This window comes from Bombus impatiens, unplaced genomic scaffold (assembly GCF_000188095.3).
Source record: "Bombus impatiens unplaced genomic scaffold, BIMP_2.2 scf_0217, whole genome shotgun sequence".
In the NCBI taxonomy this organism is placed as follows: domain Eukaryota; kingdom Metazoa; phylum Arthropoda; class Insecta; order Hymenoptera; family Apidae; genus Bombus; species Bombus impatiens.
Genome location: NT_176636.1, coordinates 545074 through 554572, shown reverse-complemented (window position 1 = coordinate 554572; position 9499 = coordinate 545074).

Below are 9499 nucleotides of genomic sequence, written 5' to 3'. Positions count from 1 at the left end.
GCCCCTGCCGGTAATTCGATTGCCGAAGACGGTACTTTCCTTAAAGAGGTTTCGCTTCGTTGCCCTCGGTTATCAAGAACGACCGCTTTATCCTTCGATCGCACGCTCGCGAGAGACTCGACCCGAAGCGGTTTCAGGATTGACGCGTCTAAAACGAAACGCGATAGACGCACGGTGAAATTTTATTCTCCGTGACGTCGTTAAAATCTTCGACGCGATGAAGCGTTCGCCGAGAATGTTCGAGCGAGAAGTTGGAAATGATAAATAAAGACATCTCGTGTCTCGTAACGGCGATTAAACATATTTGTAAACGATTTTCCATGTTTCGCGGATCTGCTGAAAATGTTTGGACAAATAGAGCGCCGACGTAAGGCGCGTAGAACGCGTACGGCGTTACACAGCACGCGATCGAAAGAGGAAACAAAGATAAAATGGAAAATCACTTTCTAGATTCGTCGAGCGTCGACGTTGTACGACAACGACGTTCGAGGACGCGTGATGAAAGTTGGCGACGCGTCTCGTGAAAGAGCAGGAGGCGAGATCGATTGATCCGCCGTTCTCCGTTTGTGTCCCGCGAAGGAAATAAAGCAAAGGGCGTGTTTGGTGTTTCCGTTTCTATGGACGCTTGACCTATTGTCTCAGAGGTTTAATTTTTGGCCCCTGCTCCGCACGAGATTCTTCTCCCGCGGCTCGCCCGTGTCTCCCTCTGTTTCGGTTCCTCCCACGTCATCGGGAGTCTTGCCAAACGTATTCAACGCTCGTACACGCGACAATGCGTCGTTCTCGTTGCGGGACAAGGCGATGCACAATGCGACAGCAATCAGGAGTCGCGCCCCTGTCAGCGGGATCTGCCTCTGTCCCTCTATCGAGTCTATCGAGTCTCTCCTCTCCTTCTATCTTTCCTGCCTCGCTCTATTTTTTCCCTTTTCTTTTTTCTTTTCTCCTCTGTTCCTCCGTTTTTTGTCTCCTTTTCCCATTCAGAGCCTATGAAACACGCTGCTCAATGGGACAGACCGCGTCGGGAAGGGCAGAGGCGGATAAGAACGATTCTTCTCTCTTTCTGCGATTTCGCGGCAGGAGCCAGTGATTTCACGAGTCTATGCCGGGATAAGAGATTGCCGGAGAAATATTTCGAGATGCGCGAACCTCGTTACGGTGGAACCAGAGAAACGCGAGAAGATAGCGAGAGACCGAAGCAGTCGTCCTGCGATTGGAACAAAAAGCAACACCTATTGCGATTCTGTGGTCGTCGTGACCGTGAATCCTGGCGAAACGCAGCATCGCGTCAAAGTCGACGACGGTTTTAACGAAAATAAAAGTCATTCTCGTTGGGGCGTGGACGAGAATACAAGGAGAAACGGTTTGGGAACTGAGCGAACATTTTACGCCACTGTTGTAACGGGTGATGTGTTTGCACGGCCCGATGGATGGATGGATGGATGCTTTGCTTACGCAGGGAACGACGCACTGGGTAAACAACGATTGGGTTTCCTCTTCGGCCACGTCCTTCTCCTAGACTTTCTGCATCCTACGCGCGGTAGATCCTGTATCCGGCTCGTCGAGGAGAGGGTATCCTCCGCGGTTAGCAGAACCGATCCGATTTCGGGGGAGAAAAAGTGGAATCGACGGGCCACCCTTTTCTTCCTGCTCCCACGCTCTCCCTTTTTCCCATTGAAAATTGTCAGTTTCTCGTCGTGACGTTCCCGAGATACGTACTCCGGGGGAGATGTGGGAAATTCTAGTAGCGTTCGAACGGCGTACAATTTCTTCTTCCTTGTCTATCCGTCGTGCTCTTGGTAGAAGTATACTTCTGGTATGATTTCTCGATTCCACGCGTTTCATCCATATCGCGTACGTATTTCGTATGAAACGATATCCACCCTCCGTATTTACGTTTTCCTTCAATTCTTCGTACAAATAGCGCGAACCGTGACGACGAAGATCGACCAACTTTCTTTTAATCATCGATGAACGATTCGCGCATGCGATGTTTCCATTATGAACACCGTGGTGGAAGCTAAAAAAAAAAGAAAAAAGAAAAATAGAAGACAAGAGGGCGTCCACCCTTCTTCTCGTCTTCATCCTGTGCAGGAAGTATTTCTTCCGAATCGGTGGATCATCAGTCAGTGCGACGGCGAACGGAATTTCGCATCTGAATTTTTTCGCTCCTACGTCTCTAGTTCTACTCGATGATCCACGATGTGCCACGAATCGTTGCTCGCCGAGAGCTATTCTTCCGGCTCGACGGTTTCCTTTATTACGAATCGAAGCGATTTCGTCCACGGATACGCGACTTGACGAGATGTATTCTACGTCTGCAAATCGCGTAGCCGATTTTCTACGACAGGCATCGCAATCTCGTTATCGTTCGCCTGTTCCTAACATAGGTTTGCAGATCGGGATTTGCAGATTTTCGTCGATACCGCGATACGTTATTCGACGAGCAGACTTTATCGATGTTTGTAATTTTCCAAAATATCCCGTATACGTAATCGATAGATCGAAGAGCGAGTTCGTTGGCGTTTCTTCGGAAAGAGGGTCATCGACTCGTAGGAATCGTCGTCTCGAAGAAATCAGGTGCGCCGAGCAGGCAGCCAGGCAACAAAGGAACGTCTGGAGCGCGAAGTCTTGCGATTTGGAGGAGAAGCCAGCCCCTATGCAGGAAGTATTTCTTCCGAGTCGGTGATCCGCAGCGGAAATGAAAATTTCACATCTGAATTTTTTCACCAGACGTCCTATTCGAAGGGGGTAGGCCAAAGGACAATGGGAAAGCCAGCCCGTGTCACCCTTGCGTTAATTTCTAACGGGGCGTTCGCCCCTCCACCCTTCGACCTTGCAGCCCTCGCAGTCTGAAACTATCGTTCGCCCTCTCGTCCCTCGTAGCTCCATCTCCATTATAGACTTCTTCGGGTACATATCCGGTGACCTGATTTAAACACCGAAGAGGTCCACTTCCTCTACTCGAGCAATCGTTTAATCGATAACCAGGGATCTGTTTCTCAGCTTCTTCCAAGGCGGTCTTCGCCCCTTCCAACACCTTGTCCTATCGCGTATGATTTTTGTACAAAGGAGAACTTAGAAAATTTAAATCAATTTCGAATCGAAGGTTGAACTAAACGTTGCGAATTACTCGAGAAATTATCGAAGCTTCGAGTAAGATTTATGCGACAGGCGCTACGGAATCGTCGCGCGGATTAACGCACACGATCCAAAATGATGATGGTAAACGATGCGGTAAGAACGGGTTTCAGCTACTGGAAATCGGCCGACTGGTGTCCCCGACGGGGAAATCCCACGTCGAATTCATCCTCTCATGGTGGTGTCTCCAGTCGAGCGTCTGCCATCCCACTCGTGATGATACTCCCTAAATAGCAACCCCCATGGAGACAATCAATCAGCTGGTCACTGGACCTTGACTGTATCCACATTGCGCTTTCTGCGCATCTCTCTCTCTCTCTCTCTCTCTCTCTCTTTCTCTCTTCCTCTAGCGCGATAATGGGCGTGAAGCCCTTTCTCTCGTTCGATTTCTCTCTGTCTGTTTCGTCGTGCTTTACGCGTAACTCGCCAGATCGGCGAATAGACGTCATGGACGGCTAGAGGGGCGCGAGCCTATGAAATAAAATAACACGTAGCTATGAATGGATTGGCGCATCTGCGATTTTTGACGGTCCATCGTTGGTCATCCAATCGTTCCTCCCTTTTTTTTTTCTCCCCGGTCGTTGTTCTTCGATGCTGCGAGACGCGACGCGATTCCAGGTAGCAACATTCGACAATTCGTTCCGCAGAGGGTGCTGCACCCATTCGTTTACGCGTTATGCCACGTCGAACGAAAATTACGTTGTCTCGGCAATGGAATCCTCGACGAGCCTGGCACGGAGGAAAAACGTTTTCGTAATTAATCAGGTCGGATAGCTGTCTCTAGACGAACGCGTTCTGTTTCGCCAAATTTTCAACGAAAATTTTCAACGAAAACCAGCTACCTCCGCTCAACCGGGGTCTTCGATCACCGATCGCCGGACGGAAAAAGAAAGACCGTCAATTGCTGACAATGACTTGGTACAAAGCGTCGGTGATGGTAACTTAGCTTCCCTAAGCAGCTGAGGGCGAAGAAGCAGCTCCTCGCAATCTCGCAGAACCTACCCCTCCCACGGGGGATCGTTAGATTGCACGCGTTCAGCACAGAGTTGACGTACAAACAGACGGCCAGTGTTGTAATTAACCGCAATCATCGACGGCAAACACACATCGCTCGCGTCCCCGTGGGATATCATTGACCGAGCAGGATATACGCGTAAGGAGTACATACGCTATTCCTGATCAATATTTATGACCGAAATCCAAGGGTGGAGATGCCGGTTCACGAGCGTACGCCTCGGAGGATACGAGAACCGCGGTCAATATTTATGACAGCCGCCGAGCACGACGCAGCGTAGAGAAGATTCGATTCGCCGCGATCTCTCGTCAGATTTGTTTGACTTCCGCTCGTGCGCGATTCCTCTTCGTTGATCGATTTGCCGATCTGCGCCGCGACGATACCCAGTCGCGTGGCGGTTCCAAGCACCACACGACGTCAGATTCCAGCCACGAAGTTTCGATTTCGTTGCGAATTCGATCAACGATACGTTTGGATCGATCTCGTAGTAATTGAAAAAAAATACCATCGATATCTCGTCGATCGTGCGACCTATGCCGAACCACCTACGCTGCGCGAGATCTCCGCCGACCAGCGACAACGAACCTACGAAATACGTACGACTGTAGGATCTTCTACGTTCTCCGAATACTCGTATTCGCGGAGTCGGTCGAGCAACCTTCGGCTTTCCCTTTTCTCTGTTTAAGTCCACCCGCGCTGCACTCATACATCTTCTTTAACGCGTTCGCTTTCGATACCCTTTTGTTGCTAAACTAGTAAATGTTTTATATACCCGAGGAACTGCTCCCCGGCAAGGCTTGTAACCTCTCCTATGTACTCGCAAGACGACACAGATATGCTTTTAGCGAGAGTCAGGGGTGGAACGGTGCGTTTCCGAGCGCACGCGTCTTCCGGCCGACTATGTGCGTACATACGCATCGACGCACACCGAGATCGGCCTCGCATTAAGGCGACAATTCGACCAGCTCCTGCTACGCGACCAGGGAGAGCATCGCCAAGAAGGGAAAGTCCCGTGTCGCTACCATATAGAATACGGCGAAGGGTTGCTGGTCTACTCGCACCGGATACTTCGACACCTGGAAAACTACTCGCTTGCCGCTGATTTCTTCGGGGCCAAGGGTTATCTCTTCGGGCTCGTTGTTGTCCGTCTTCGTTGCAGTTACTGTACCGTAGCCTGTATAAGTTTCGTCCAACTTGCGGAAAATCTATCTCACTAACGCGCAAACTTGATTCGTACAGATTCGTATCGTAAATTCTAATCTTTCGGACAAACATTGCATTGTATGCCACGTTCCCGTGTTTTTAATACGTCTTTAATAGATGTTCGATTAAATAAGGTTGGTCGAGTAAATCGTAATCGGCGTATAAAATACGATGGCGTAAACTGGCCACTGTTCGTTAAGACCTGGCGAATTTCAAAGTTTCGCAGCTAAGTTAATTGTTTTACGACTCCATTACCGAATTGGCCGTCTCTCGAAAATGAATGTTTGCGATGCTGTTCAAATCGAAACGTGTTCGCGTACCGATACAGAGAAATATGATCGCGAATATCGTCTCGAATCGCGCGGAATATCGCAAAGCCGGATTGCTCGGAGTTGGAGTAAATCGGAACGAGTAATCGCAATGTTCTACGAACTGTGCGTTCCAGGAACCGCTTTCAACGATTTTCTTCCGTTTCGATCGTGAAATTACGACGCTATTTTTAATTAAAATTTCCTCGTGAAATGCAGTCCCTTGTTTACGAATTTCGTTAAGAGACGCGTTATTCCTGTATTGCATGCAAAAATCGAGATACAACATTTTAGATGAATTTCGCCGATTGGGCGAAACAACATTTTACGTCGAGTAAAAAGCGTTTTTATTCTCGATAAAAAATGACGAATAATATCAAACGAACGTAGTAGAACGTTGCTTTTGTTCCAACATTTCACTGCGCGTATATTATTGCAAAGTTATGGTAAAAAAGTAAATGTTGCGTTAATGGATTCGGGAATATCATTTTGCCGGTAAAAAAAGTAACGCGTATAAATTTACCAAATTGTTACATTTCATATCGGAAAGTGTTAAATTTTCAGAATCTGCTTCGACCAGTTAGCTGTAGCGACCTCTTTGGAAACTGCGTACCCAAATTCATATTTTTTTATTTCTTCGTTTTATCTCCTTTTGGCCTCCAAATACTCGAAACGTCTTAAAGCTTACGAATATATTTTAGTTTTCGCTAAAATTGCAATTCAAACGGCAAATTCTAGCTACTTTTTACACGCGACGAGTATACTCGTCGTAACGCAAAATATCGCCATCTCCTCGTCACGAGTATACTCGTCGAAAACAGCTAACCGGTTGAACGAGGAAATAAATTCAAGGGAAAGATATGAAACGCCTTATCCGAACTAGTTCGTTGTCTGAAAGGATTAATCGATTAATCTAAAAAAGTAACTGTAGCGCGCGTATATCGTAGAAAAGGACAGTCGCAAGGACCGCAAGACCGAGATGGCCCGTAACTCGTCCAAGCTCCATCCTCGAACGGCTCGCGCTACAATCGAGCGTAAAGTGCAACATGTTCCAGATGGAAATGGAGACCGAGGGTGCATTGTGAAGCACCTGTTTTAGCGGGGCACGCTCGCAACCACCCCGCGCGCTTCTACAGAATCATGATTAAACCTCTCTGTCCGACTGCTACTCCGCCCCCCGATTTCGTCCCGTCCACGAATATCGTAGGGTGCAACCTTCGATTCGACATTTGGTGTGATTGTCGCGAGGCGACGCGATGCCGAGGGTGCAGCACGGTGCAACTGCTCTAATGCTGATTTAATCAAAATCCTAGCTACCATCCCTCGGGCCTGACACGGATTTACGCGGGGCCACTCTCGTAATCACGCGTGTTCTCCCTTTTTCTTTTTCTCTCTTTCGTCGCTTTCTTCCATTTGTTTATAACATACAGTTTATCGTGGAAATTGCAACGCTTTTAAATCCTTTTAATAAGTTTCAACGAGTCGATAAAATCGTAATTGTCATCTATCGAATCAACGTTTAATTCGGTATCTACCGTGATAGGTATTTTGAAACAAAGAAACGAGAATTTTAAAAAGATTGATCTTTCAACGCTCTTTCGACGTGTACCGACGCTAAAATCAATCGTCGGCTTCCCTAAATACGACTACGTAAGACGGTCTTCGCACATACGCACAAAAACGCATACACGCGTACATAGGTACATAGACGCGTTTGCGAATCTATCGGATGCACGTGTGTAAGTACAGGGGCGGCATTAAGCACATATGGCCTGTATACACGCCGATTATTGCATTACCGATGTAGATCCAAGAATAATAATCAAAAGGGACACGGCCGATTCGATCATCAATCGGCAACTATACGTCGACTAACCTACGATGGACGCATCGTATATTAATCGGAAAATCTGCACACAATTTCACGCTTACTATATTTACCGACGAATGATTTCGGATACACGTTCGTCCCTTCGTACGATGCGTCTAATTAGGATATCGATTCTCGTTGGACAAGTGTGAGAAACGTTGACGCTGGAGCGCGATATCGACGAGCATTTCGGTCGTTCGTCGCGGTATCTTGTAAGAATATCTCGGCCTTTTAGAGGGAGTGGCGATTCGTCGCAGGCGTCGAACACGGTCGACGTGACGATTTTACGTCGGGGCTGGTTGCGCTTTTGCGAGACGGCGAAATCGAATTTATTATCTGGCACGAAGGGTATGCGGCAGGGACGTGTTTGCAGGGTCTTAATCGAATTTCGGTGGACAGAAATCGGAACGGACCAGTTACTTTTACCGGAGACCTTCCGTGGGACGTGCCGATGCTATTAAAACTCGTCATCCGAAGAGAAGCGACCGAACGATTCGGAGTAACAATAATTTTTGCTTTTCCAAGAAGATCTTGATGCGTCGAAAACAACGTTCGATGTCTTCGGCAATAACGGAGAACCGATATACGATCGATATTAAACGGATCATCGCTTGGCTATGGAAAGTCCAAAATTTGAAAGAAAAAATGAAGAACAAAGATGGACCTAAAGCCCGCAATTCTGCGAACAAATTAGAGCTACAAAATGAATCGCGATAATCGTAAAGAAAGAAGGTAAAGGAATAGAAAATCTGAAGAAAATAGAAGGGAAAAACTAGGTTTCAATAGAGCAATATACAATGGAAGAAGGATAGTACGAATAACTAAAACTAGATAACTTTGTTGGTATAACTATGGCGTAAATATGGTTTAAGCACATATCGCAAACAAATAGAACGTAAATCGAAAGTCATCTTAATCCGCAAAGCGGGGATTAGTAACGAATAAATAAAGAAGAAAAATTTATTCTCGAAGCGTTCTTATCGTACGTGGTTTTGTTTCTCGTCGATCCAAGTCTTGGAAAACCTTGGCCCGAAGAAAAGGAAATGCCTGGATCGGGCAACCATGGAACGTTTAAGGTCTTACTTTCACTAAATCCTCGAATTAGTAGCCATCGAGGCGCGATGCAAGATAACGCGGATGTAGATGGCCAGGTAGATTAAAAAGCGACAGGCGCAGGCAAAGGCAGAGGCAGAGGAAGGTCGCCGGGCAGTTTAAGAAGCGAGCCGTGTCGAGAAACGCAGAGAATGAATGCAAGAAAAAGAGCGGCCTGGTCAGTGACGTGGCAGATGCAACTGTTCGATACGGGATTACCCTCTTCTTCTTCGAGCTGCCACTAAAGGCCTGTCTATCCTGCGCACGTCAATGATGTCACACGGTATAAAGTATAATATATTCCGGCGAAACCGAGTGGATTTTTCAGAACAAAAAGCTCGCAGCGTGCGAAAGAAGAAGTCGTTCGCCGTGTAATTTCCACCGCTCGTTGGTGCGAAATGGCTCGCGATACTCGAACCTTTCCGATCGAATGTAAGAGGTGGCTTTTAAAAGCCAAATCTAAAAAATCCTTGAAAAACGATTCCGAATCTGCAAGCGACTTTGTCGTAGTAATTTACCGATCGCATCTTCCTTCGCCAGCCGCTCCGTCTTCCAAAGGAGTTCGCTACGCGAGGAAACTGCACACGGAGAAGCAATTTCAAGTATCTCGGCTGATGGCGGAGGACAGAGTTGCGGGCATCGACGAAATTCATCGACAAGAGCATAAATCAATTTGGTGGACTGGCGCGCATCACGATTTCATTAGGAAGGCCGCGATCGTACGTTCCCATGACACAAGTTTCGTGGAAGATACGTCTTGCATAATAGAGGGATGCACTTAGCGTTTCGCCACGGGAACCGCGCCGTGGCGAATCTCTTAACAAACACGCGGTAGTCTTCCACGAGCTCCACGGTGCATCATCCGCTCCATTA